Source organism: Anolis sagrei, chromosome Y (genome assembly GCF_037176765.1).
Source record: "Anolis sagrei isolate rAnoSag1 chromosome Y, rAnoSag1.mat, whole genome shotgun sequence".
Classification (NCBI taxonomy): Eukaryota; Metazoa; Chordata; class Lepidosauria; order Squamata; family Dactyloidae; genus Anolis; species Anolis sagrei.
In genome coordinates this window covers 25099327-25110163 of record NC_090035.1, presented here as the reverse complement: position 1 = coordinate 25110163, position 10837 = coordinate 25099327, and positions in this window count along the sequence as shown.

Below are 10837 nucleotides of genomic sequence, written 5' to 3'. Positions count from 1 at the left end.
AAAAACCTACGGCAACCCAGCCTATATCTCTGTTTATGTATTGTCTGTCCATGTCAGTTGTATAACAGCAATGAATGCTTGCTCTATATGTGTGCTGTAATCCGCCTCAAGTCCCCTCAGGAAGATAGAGCAGAATATAAAGAAAGTATATTATTATATTATATTGATTTATCTTGAAAGGTGGGATATAAATATCAGAATGGTGAAATGCTCACAAATCTCTTCAAGCAACTTATTTTATTCTCCAAAGGGCCAAATTTGATATTAGTCAGAAGAAGTGGAACAAAAATACCTCAAAAGTTTGAGCTTAATGCTCTTATTAAAGCCTTAGACAAGACAATTCCATCTATTAGAATTGAAGGAATGAGCTTGTCCTGTGAACCCATGAAACAATGAGGTGTTGGTTTCTGAGAATGTGCAGAGAGCCAGACTAGGATCATGAGTCCAAGACTCATTGGCCTATAACCCCATTGCACTATGGGCAAAAAAGTGAACCCTGAATAGCCATCTCTCAGGAGCACTTTGATTGTGTCTTCCCTCCTGGCAGAATGGGGTTGGACTGGGTGGCCTTTGGGTCCCTTCCAACTCTAGGATTCTATGGATTCTATAACCAAGGAGGCTCCATTTGGGAAGAAGATACCAAAACACAAGCAGAGCTGAGAGAAAGTGCAAAACTTCAAATGTGCCAATCTAGAGGGAATATCTTTCTACAAGGTACAACCCCCCTTCAGGCCCGTTTCCCTCCCCAATGTCCCCCTGGGAACCCCCAAAGGGCCTGTCCCTTGAGAGGCAATGCCTGGGCCAATGGCACTGGGGGGGGGGGTGCTGGTGCTTGCCTCTGCCACCCGGTGAGAGTGATGCCCTGGAAGTGGACGGCGGGGCTGGTGCTGGGCATGGCCTGGATGACCTTGAGCCACAGGAGGTGGTTCTGGAGGTGGGCCTCCATGGGGGGCCAAGCCTGGCCTGGACCTGAAGTGCCCTTGAAGGCACTGGCGAACCAGACGGCCCCGAAGCCGCACTTCGTGTATTTGGAGATGTACTTCCCTGCAAAATGGAGGGTGAGAGAGTGTGCACAAGGTCCTCCAGAGCAATTCTATAGTATACTTCAGGCATGGGAAAACCTGGGTCCTCCAAGTGTTTTGGATTTCAACTCCCACCATTCCTAACAGCCGATATATATACATATATACACTCTGCTTTATCTCTGGTTAACCATAAAAGCATCAGCATACGATTTAAAATATACAAATATGCAAACACTAAAACAGGATTAAATGTAAACAGTATTTTTAAAAATCTCCATTAAAACATATTCAAAGTTAAAGCTCTATGGTCCGCTTCTACCTGAAGCCATTTATTGCAATAAGGATTCACTTTGTCCTGTTTGGTTTGCAGGAACACCCCCCTCGAGGATTCGGGAATATTATACACATTCTGGAAATAAATAAATAGAATAAAGAACAAAAACCTATTTGTTGTGTGTCAAAATCCGGCGCGGAAAAAGAAGAAGAAGAGGAAGAAGAAGGGGAAGAGGAAGGGGAAGAGGTAGAAGAAGAGAAGGAAGAGAAAGAAAGGAGAATTTCACAAGAATAGTTCCCCCACTTAGGCTTGTAATGGAGTTCACCTGCTCCAGGTAGGACACTTTGGGGGCAGCCCCTTTGAGGTCCAAGTGCACCAGGCGCATGAGGGTTGAGGCGGGTCCTTGGAGGGGCAGCTTCCTGGTCTCAAGCCGGGCCTCGGCTCCTGCACCCCCTTTGCCCCCCCAGAGCTCCAAGGAGGGATCTCTGGCCTTGGCGGACTGAGGAGGGTCCCCCGCATTGCCCCAAAAGCCATCCTCCGCATTGGAGCCCTTGCGCCGCTCCAAGGACAAGCTGCAAAAGAGAGGCGAGAAGGAAGGTCGGGTTGCAGGTCAAGCAAGGGGCCTATGGACAGCTGGACGCAAAGGGAAGCCCTTTGTTGAAGCCCCTCCTCGTGCAAGGCCAGGCATTTCTTCCAGGAAGTCACCATCCAAGCCCACCCAACAGGTGGCCATCCAACCTTTGTGAAGAAACCTCCAGAGAAATAGAATTCCCCAGACTCCCTGGCAATCTATATTCAACTATATTTGAAAGGATCCTACAAAGGCTGGAGGGTTGCTGATGACCCATTGTGCGCTTGTTTGCACCTGCTCTGTGCTCATTTTACACCTGTTTTTGCACCTATTTTGCACTCATTTGCACCCATTTTGTATTTGTTTCACACCCATCTTGCGCCCATTTTGCATCCATTTTGAACCTATTTTGCACCGGTTTTGTGCCCATTTTGCATTTGTTTTGCACCCATTTTGCATTTGTTTTTCGCATGCTTTGCTCTGATCTTGCCCCCACTGTGCACTCATTTTCACCTCTTTTTGCAACCATTTTGTGCTAGTTTTGCAGTCATTTTGCATATGTTCTGCACCTATTTGAATTTGTTTTGCAACCATTTTGCACCTGTTTTGCAGTCATTTTGCTTAAGTTTTAAGTTACAGTAGAGTCTCGCTTATCATTCATCCTACATTCTGTATTATCCTATGCAGTCTGCCTCCTGCCCGGAATAATGTCCAGCGTGGGAGAAAGAAAGAATCCTTGTCTGTTTTGGTTCTAAATACATAAATGCAGTAATTACTATATAACATTATTATTATTATTATTATTATTATTATCTTTATTTATACCCCGGTGGCGCAGTGGGTTAAAGCACTGAGTTGCTGAGCTTGTTGATCGAAAGGTTGCAGGTTTGATTCTGGGGAGCGGCGTAAGCTTCCGCTGTCAGCCCTAGCTTCTGCCAACTTAGCAGTTCGAAAATATGCAAATGTGAGTAGATCAATAGGTACCGCTCCGGCGGGAACGTAACGGCGCTCCATGTAGTCATGCCGGCCACATGACCTTGGATGTCTATGGACAACGTTGGCTCTTCGGCTTAGAAATGGAGATGAGCACCACACCCCAGAGTCAGACATGACTGGACTTAATGTCGGGGGACTACCTCTACCTTTACCTTTAACATCTCCCGAAAGACTCGGTGCGGCTTACAAATGCCAAGACCGCCAACAAAACAACATCAACATAACAATAACAATACAGCAATAAAACTCATAAAGCAAACAATAAACATCAAGCAAAAATAAAACACTAAAAACAATGATACCATGACGCATTTAAAACCTAAGGCCGGGCCAATGTAATGAACAAATTTAAAAGAGCAGGACATGACAGGTGAAATGTAGAGGTTTTGGAGGTAGGTGCAATGTGCAGACAATCCTAAATCTCTAACAAAGTGCATTTGGGACTCGATGCTAGGAGTTTCCTATTCTGGAAAGGCAAACTGGAACAGCCAGGTCTTCAGGCTCTTCCTAAAGACTGCCAATGTTGGGGCTTGTCTGATGTCCTTGGGGAGAGAGTTCCAGAGTCAGGGGGCCACCACAGAGAAGGCCCTGTCCCTCGTCCCCACCAAACGCGCTTGCGACACAGGTGGGATCATGAGCAGGGCCTCTCCAGATGATCGAAGGGATTGTGTGGGTTCATATATGGAGATGCGGTCACGCAGGTAGGTGTGACATCGAGGGCTGCAGAGACCCCCGCCTTCAAATTGGTATAAAAACCGCAGCGGAGAGTTCCACAGTTCCTGGGCTCCGCAATTGCAATCCACTGATGAAATGTGCCTCCAGCAGCCAGCCCAGGCAGGGACGAGCAAGCCTCAATGCCTTTCCTTTACTTTCCCCAAGCCCTGACATTGTATCTTATCCCCCAATAAAAGATCCAAAATTGCAACTTTTAAACTCTCCCGCTTGCTACTTTGTGTCCTTCGCTTTTCTGAAGTGTCTAATGCATGAAATGAACCCTTTCTGGGCTCCAGGGAACTGCGAGCCTGCCTGGGGCGCCTTTCTGGCGTCCCAGGGATGCAGAATCTATACTAACAAGAATCGTGGATACAGGGTTTTTCCTTCTAGATCTCTGTATCTGCCAAACTTTAAGATGGCGGATCGGGTCCATTTTAGTCTCATATTTTTCTGCATGAAATTCCAAACATAACTGCTATCTCGCTTTTCCCTTTATGGATCCCTACGCCCGAGTAACAACCTTTAAAGTTCCAGGAATATTTTCCGGCTCAAAAACAGCTGATTGTCAAAAATCAGCTGGCTCCCTCCTCTCCATTGCCGATCGGCTCAGCTTCTCCTCGCCTTCGCCAGACTCTGGACTCGGGGACCCCATGCGCTCTCCCCCATGGGACTCAGGGAAGGGTCTGGCCAGGAAGACCCCTTCCCCTGGGGAAGTTCTAGTTCGCCAAGGACTCTCAAGGAAGCCGATTGCAGCACGGCAGGGGGGAGGGGCTGTTTCTGCCGGCTCCAAGGACTCCATCCTTTCCCCCTTGTGCCCCCCCGCCGATCATGAACTCTCTGGCGCATACCCTTTTTGGGCATCAATGAGTCCTTTTCCTCTCCATGAACTTTCCAAGAAACCAAATATTCATTTTCTAAAAATATTCATTTTCATAATAAAATTGCTTTATTAATTTTGTTTGGGGAAGGGATGGGAATAAGTTTAATCAATGTACTATGTATGGAATGTTTATGGATGTGTACCCCTTGCATTACCCTCTGCCCCTCCAACTTTGCCCCACAAAAAGAACCCAGAAGCGGAAGATCCGAGAGCGCCCAGCTGCCCGAAGGGGGGCCGTTTGCCTCACAATGAAACCCCCATCACTCCATCTTTTGCATGGAACAATAACTAAGGAAGTTTTTCTATTTGTCTTCGGAGCATGCCCAATAAATAGATTTCTTCCTCCGGCCAAGTCTTAATTTGCCAGCAACAATAGGGGCCAGGCTGCCCTCCAGGGAGTCTGTGCCCAGCCTTGATCATATCTCCCGAAACCCATTAAGCAACATATTTGCTCTGTTTCAGCCAGGAAAAAAACAGATTGATTCAATCATCCTTCTCCTTTACCCAAACAATAGTTTACCTTCCCAGCTGGCCGACTTTGCCCCCGGACGCGTGAAGGTCCTTTGTCAAGCAATCATAATCCTTCCTCCTCCATTGTTACCCTTTTCTGTCCCGCCTCCTCGTCCCTGATTCGCTGGCTCCCCGAAGCGAGGGAACTCTGTGATAGGCTGAGTGCAGGGAGGGACCGGCAAGCCTCTCCCAGCTGTTCAGCCATCCACCAATCACAGCCAAGCCGGGTGAGGGAAGGTGGGCGGGAGATTCAAGATTGCGGGACTTACTGTATGTATAAAGATGCCTCCAAAACTCTGTATAACCATGCTTGTAGGTGAATGATCACTACAATTGCATCCTTTTCAGCTGAATCGCAAAATAAAAGCCTCGGTTGCCACTTCTTCAACTTCTTGGACGGGAAAATCATTTCTTTTAACATTTTATAGGTCACTTGGATTGGCTCCCTGAAAGTCTCGCTGAGAAGGTAGCGGATCCTCTTTGGTGCGGTCCGGGGGTACCCTCCTTCCGAGGAGACCCATTTAAAGTTACAGGTTTCAGGTGGGTCCCAAACCGTTTAAGGCTTTGTAGGTGAGCACCTGCACCTTGAATTGGGACTGGAAGATGAACGGCAGCCAATGGAGCTCCTTAAACAGGAGGGTTGATCTCTCTCTGTAAGGAGCACCAGTTAACAACCTGACTGCTGATCGTTGGACAAGTTGGAATTTCCGAGCCGTTTTCAAGGGCAGCCCCATGTAGAGCGCATTACCGTAGTCCAATCTGGAGGTGACCAAGGCATGGACCACCCCGGCCAGATCAGCCTTCACGAGGTACGGTCGCAGTTGGCGCATGAGTCTCAATTGTGCAAAAGCCCTCCCAGCCACCAACGACGCCTGAGCCTCAAGCGTAAGTGATGAGTCCAAGAGGACTGTGTACTGGACTGTGTACTGTGTATTGAACTGCTTTTCCTGTCAATTTGTTGCAAAACATGATGTTTTGGTGCTTAATTTGTACAATCATAACATAATTTGATGTTTGATAGGTTTTTCCTTAATCCCTTCTTATTATCCAACATTTTATCTTATCCAACCTTCTGCTCATTTTGCACCTGTTTCTGTACCCATTTTGCATCCCCCCTCCCGTTTTGCACCCATTTTGCACTCACCTGTCACGAAAGAAAAACTTGATGCCTGCTAGGACCACCGTCAGAAGGACCACCAGTCGCAAGAGGTTAAGCTTCTGGCTTCGGTGGTGCGCCGTCCCTGCTGAAAAATAGACGACAGCAAAAAGGATTGTGGAATTATTGTCATTATTGCAGGTTGAGTATTCCTTTTCTGGAAATTCCCAAAGTCTCCCCATCTGTGGCTGAGAGAGCAGCCCCTTTCCTTTCTGCCAGTTCAATGGAAGCAAAATTATTCCATAAAAATTATTCCATAAAAATAATTCTGCGCATAAATAACTTTCAGCTGGAAGGTGTGTTTTCATACATATATGAAACATTAATATATTTAATGTTCAGATTTGGGTCCCCTTTCTTCAAGACATTGCATGATATACATTGCAAATATTTGAGGAGGAAAATCTATAATATTTCTGGTCCCAAGCATTTTAGGGCACTCAACTTGCAGCCATAGCTTTACTAATGGTACTTTTGGCACAAGTTTGGAGTAAAACCCAGAGTGAAACACCACAGGAAATAGCATTATTATTATTATTATTATTATTATTATTATTATTATTATTAACAGGATTATTATTATTAGGGACAGGATTATTATTATAATTATTGCTATTATTTCTGGACAGGGTTCTTATTCTTTTAATTATTATTTTAGGATATTATTATTATTATGGACAGGGTTATTATTATTATTGCTATCATTTCTGGACAGGAATTATTATTGCTATCATTTCTGGACAATTATTATTAGTATTGATATTATTTCTGGACAGGATTACTATTATTTCTGGTTTATTATTACTATTATTATTGTTGCGATTATTTCTGGACAGCATTATTATATTTCTGGATAAGATTATTATTATTACTATTATTTGTGGTTTATCATTATTATTGCACTTATTTCTGGACAGGATTATTATTATTATTATTATTATTATTATTATTATTATTATTTCTGGGCTTTAGATACCAAGAGAAAGAATTTATTGCATTTTCTCTTGTGCGTTAACCAAGATGCTCAGCAAGGGGATCATAAATCATTTATTAATATTAATAGTAGAACACAGCACAGAATTACAATCACTATACAAGCTATTCCTATTTCCCAGCTTCTCTGCTACAGAAGAACACTTCCAAATTAAACATAAATGTCTTTTTTGTGAGGATAATGGGATGTTCAATGCCTGCCTCATTCGGGATTGACCTTCCTTCCTTCCTGCTAATTGCATAAAGTCCGACAGATGTTCGGAACGATTAATGCAGTAGGAATAAAAAGGGAGAGAAAAAACCAAATGCAGTTTTTCCCCTCCTTCTTTTTCTCGGATGGAAGGATTATATTACTTATAAGACAAAGCAGGATTACAGGCGGCCTTCATTCCAGTCAACAATCGCTTCTGGAGTCAACAACAACAACAAGAACAACAACAATAATAATAGCACATTTACTTATCAGCCTCTTCTAGAGCATAGTAAAAGTGTATAGATAGAAACATAAAACCTCTAAAACCTGAAAACACATTAAAATCATTGCTATCACTAAAATGCTATTATAAATTCAAAAGCTTGAAGTTTACAATTCATTCACCCAATTTTAAATATATGCATGTATGTGTGTGTATGAGAGGGGGCGGTTTTGATTTTCGTTTGGAAGAGAAGAATCAGCATATTATTATTATTATTATTATTATTATTATTATTATTATTAGAAACACAACAAGATGAGTCCACAACAGACAAGATCATTCTGCTGGCTGTTGTATTGGATCACATGTCGGACACTTCCCAAGTGTCTAGGACTGTGTGATGTATCAGTGAATAATGTGTGCAGATCCCAGTAGGGTGGCCTTTTGCACCTGACAGATGGTAATTTGATCAGCGCCAATTGTGTTTAAGTGCAGGCCGAGGTCTTCAGGCACTGCACCCAGTGTGCTGATCACCGCTGGGACCACTTTACTGGCTTGTGTCAGAGTTTTTGCAGTTTGATCTTTAGATCCTCATATTGTGTCAGCTTTTCCAGTTGTTTCTCTTCAATCCTGCTATCATCTAGGGTTGCAGCATTGATGATCCATATTTTGTTTTTTAACACGATTGTGAGGTCAGGTGTATTGTGCTCCAAAACCCTGTCTTCTTCCTTTTCCTCTGCTTCTTCCCCTGCTTTATTTCTCCCAAAGAGAGACTCAAAGTGGCTTAGCATGTAATTTGAAATATACACACATGCAACCATGAAAACAGGATTAAATATAAACGGTATTTTAAAAATCCCAGTTTTTTTTATTTATCGTGTCAGAAGCAAATTGAGAATACAGTTATAATGTGTACACAAAGTTAAAAACTTGGCGTTATAATATATTTCCTTTGACCAGAAGTCAGCCACTTGGAGTGCTTCTGGTGTTACTGTGAGAAGGTCCTCCATTGTGCATGTGGCAGGGCCCAGGTTGCATTGTAGTAGATGGTCTGTGGTTTGCTCTTCTCTGCACTCGCATGTCGTGGATTCCATTTTGTGGCCTCATTTCTTAAGATTGGCTCTGCATCTCGTGGTGCCAGAGTGCAGTCTGTTCAGTGCCTTGCAGGTTGCCCAGTCTTCTCTATGCCCAGGAGGGAGTTTCTCATCTGGTCTTAGCCACTGATTGAGGTGCTGGGTTGTAGCCTGCCACTTTTGGACTCTCACTTGCTGAGGTGTTCCTGCAAGTATCTCTGCGTATCTTAGGAAGCTGTCTCTTGATTTAAGGTGTTGGCATGCTGGCTGATATCCAAACAGAGGATGGATTGGAGATGTCACCTCCTTTTACTACAAACTGCTACTTCCCAGCAGATGTCAGGTGGTGTAATACTGGCTAAATATTATAATTCCTCCAGTGGTGTTGCTGAGTACTCTTGCCCAATGTGGAATACATCTCACCATGTTGAAACAGTGGATGTGGCTCTTTTTTTTAATTAATTTTTTATTGATATTCATTCTAAGATAAACATTTACCAACATATACAGACAACATTTTACAATTTACATTTTACATTTAACAGTACCTACAAAGACCACAAAGACCCCGCCCTGATTTGATAAGTTCCCACATTACATAAATACTTTTCTTCACCTACAGTAGTAGATAGAGGTAGAAAATAACAGAGGAAAATGAGCTGCGGGGGGGGGGGGGGGGGGGGGGAGAAGAAGAAAGGAAAAAAGAAAAAAAAAGGGAAGCAGAAAACTAACCTAAACTAAGAAAGATACAAAACATAAAAACCTTGATAGACGTATAGACTTCCAGATCTCCCCAAGCTGAAGATCTCCTCTCTTACTGATGATTTCCCTTTTTCTCTTTCTCTATTTGTTTATTTTCTTTCCTCTCTTCCTTCTTTTTGACTCGTGTCTCCGTTTTCTTCTTGAAACTACCTCCAAGATCTTCTTATAATTAACTAATATAGATCTCCTCATTTTCTTTTTTAATGTATTCTATAAATTTTGTCCAATCCGTTTTTTGATAAGTCTCCTCATTTTGTGTCATTCTTTCAGTGAGCCTGTCCATGTTTAATATATCCATGACTTTCAAGTTCCATTGTTCCTTTGTGGGTACCTCTTTTGTTTTCCATACTCTGGCAAGAATAATTCTTGCCACTGTTGTCATGCAGAAGAAAAGCTTGTTTGTGTTTCTGTCTATTTTACTGTCTGTTATTCCCAATAAGAAAGCTTCCGGTTTTAGATCAATTTTTATCTGTAAAATTACCTCCATTTGCTTCCCTATTTGACGCCAGAATTCTTTCACTCTTTTACACTTCCACCACATGTGGATAAAGTTCCCATTTTTTTCCTCATACTTCCAACACTTTCCTCCTGTTCTCCCTTTACTGATTTTCGCCAGTACTTCTGGTGTTAAATACCATCTAAAAAAAGCTTGTACCAGTTTTCCTTCATTTCTACTGCATACAAGTACTTCAGTTTTTTCTGCCATATTCCTTCCCACTCTGCCATGGATACTGATCTACTTACATCTCTAGCCCATTGCACCATATTTTCTTTTATCTGTTCTGTTTCCGTATTCCATATTAGTAGTTATTTATAGATTTTACTTATTATCTTTTTATCTACTTTTATCACCTTGTCCCAAAATCCATCCTTTGTTTCAAAGCCTACTTTTTTGTCTATGATAAAATTCTCTCTAATTTGGAAGTAATGAAACCACGAGAGCGTTGGGTCCAATAGCCTTAGTTCTTCCTGCGACTTGAGCGTTACTTCTTGTGTATCTGTTTTTATCAGTTGTTATATATTAACCATATGTCTCTGGGTAGCTCTTTTAGGTGGTTAGCTTCATTGGGCGAGAACCATAATGGTGTTCTTGTGTACAGCCTTTCCTTATATCTATTCCATACTTGGATTAGTCCTGATCTTTGAGGGGTTCTTTAAGTTTCTCTCCTTTTCTGCCCTTCCCCTCCAAAGATATCCATGCCATCCCTGGACTAAATCGAACCCTTCCAGGGTTAGCAATTTCTTCTTCTATAGAGTTGTCCACTCCTTTATCCAGTCCAGGGCGGCCGCCTCATAGTATAGTTGGAAATTGGGTAAGGCAAGTCCCCCTCTATTTTTGTCGTCTGTTAGATTTACGAAGCGTATCCTGTGTTTTTTCCCCTGCCAAATGAACCTTCCTATATCCCTATGCCATTTTTTTAACATTATTTTGGATTTCAATATGGGTAGGGTTTGGAATAAGAACAG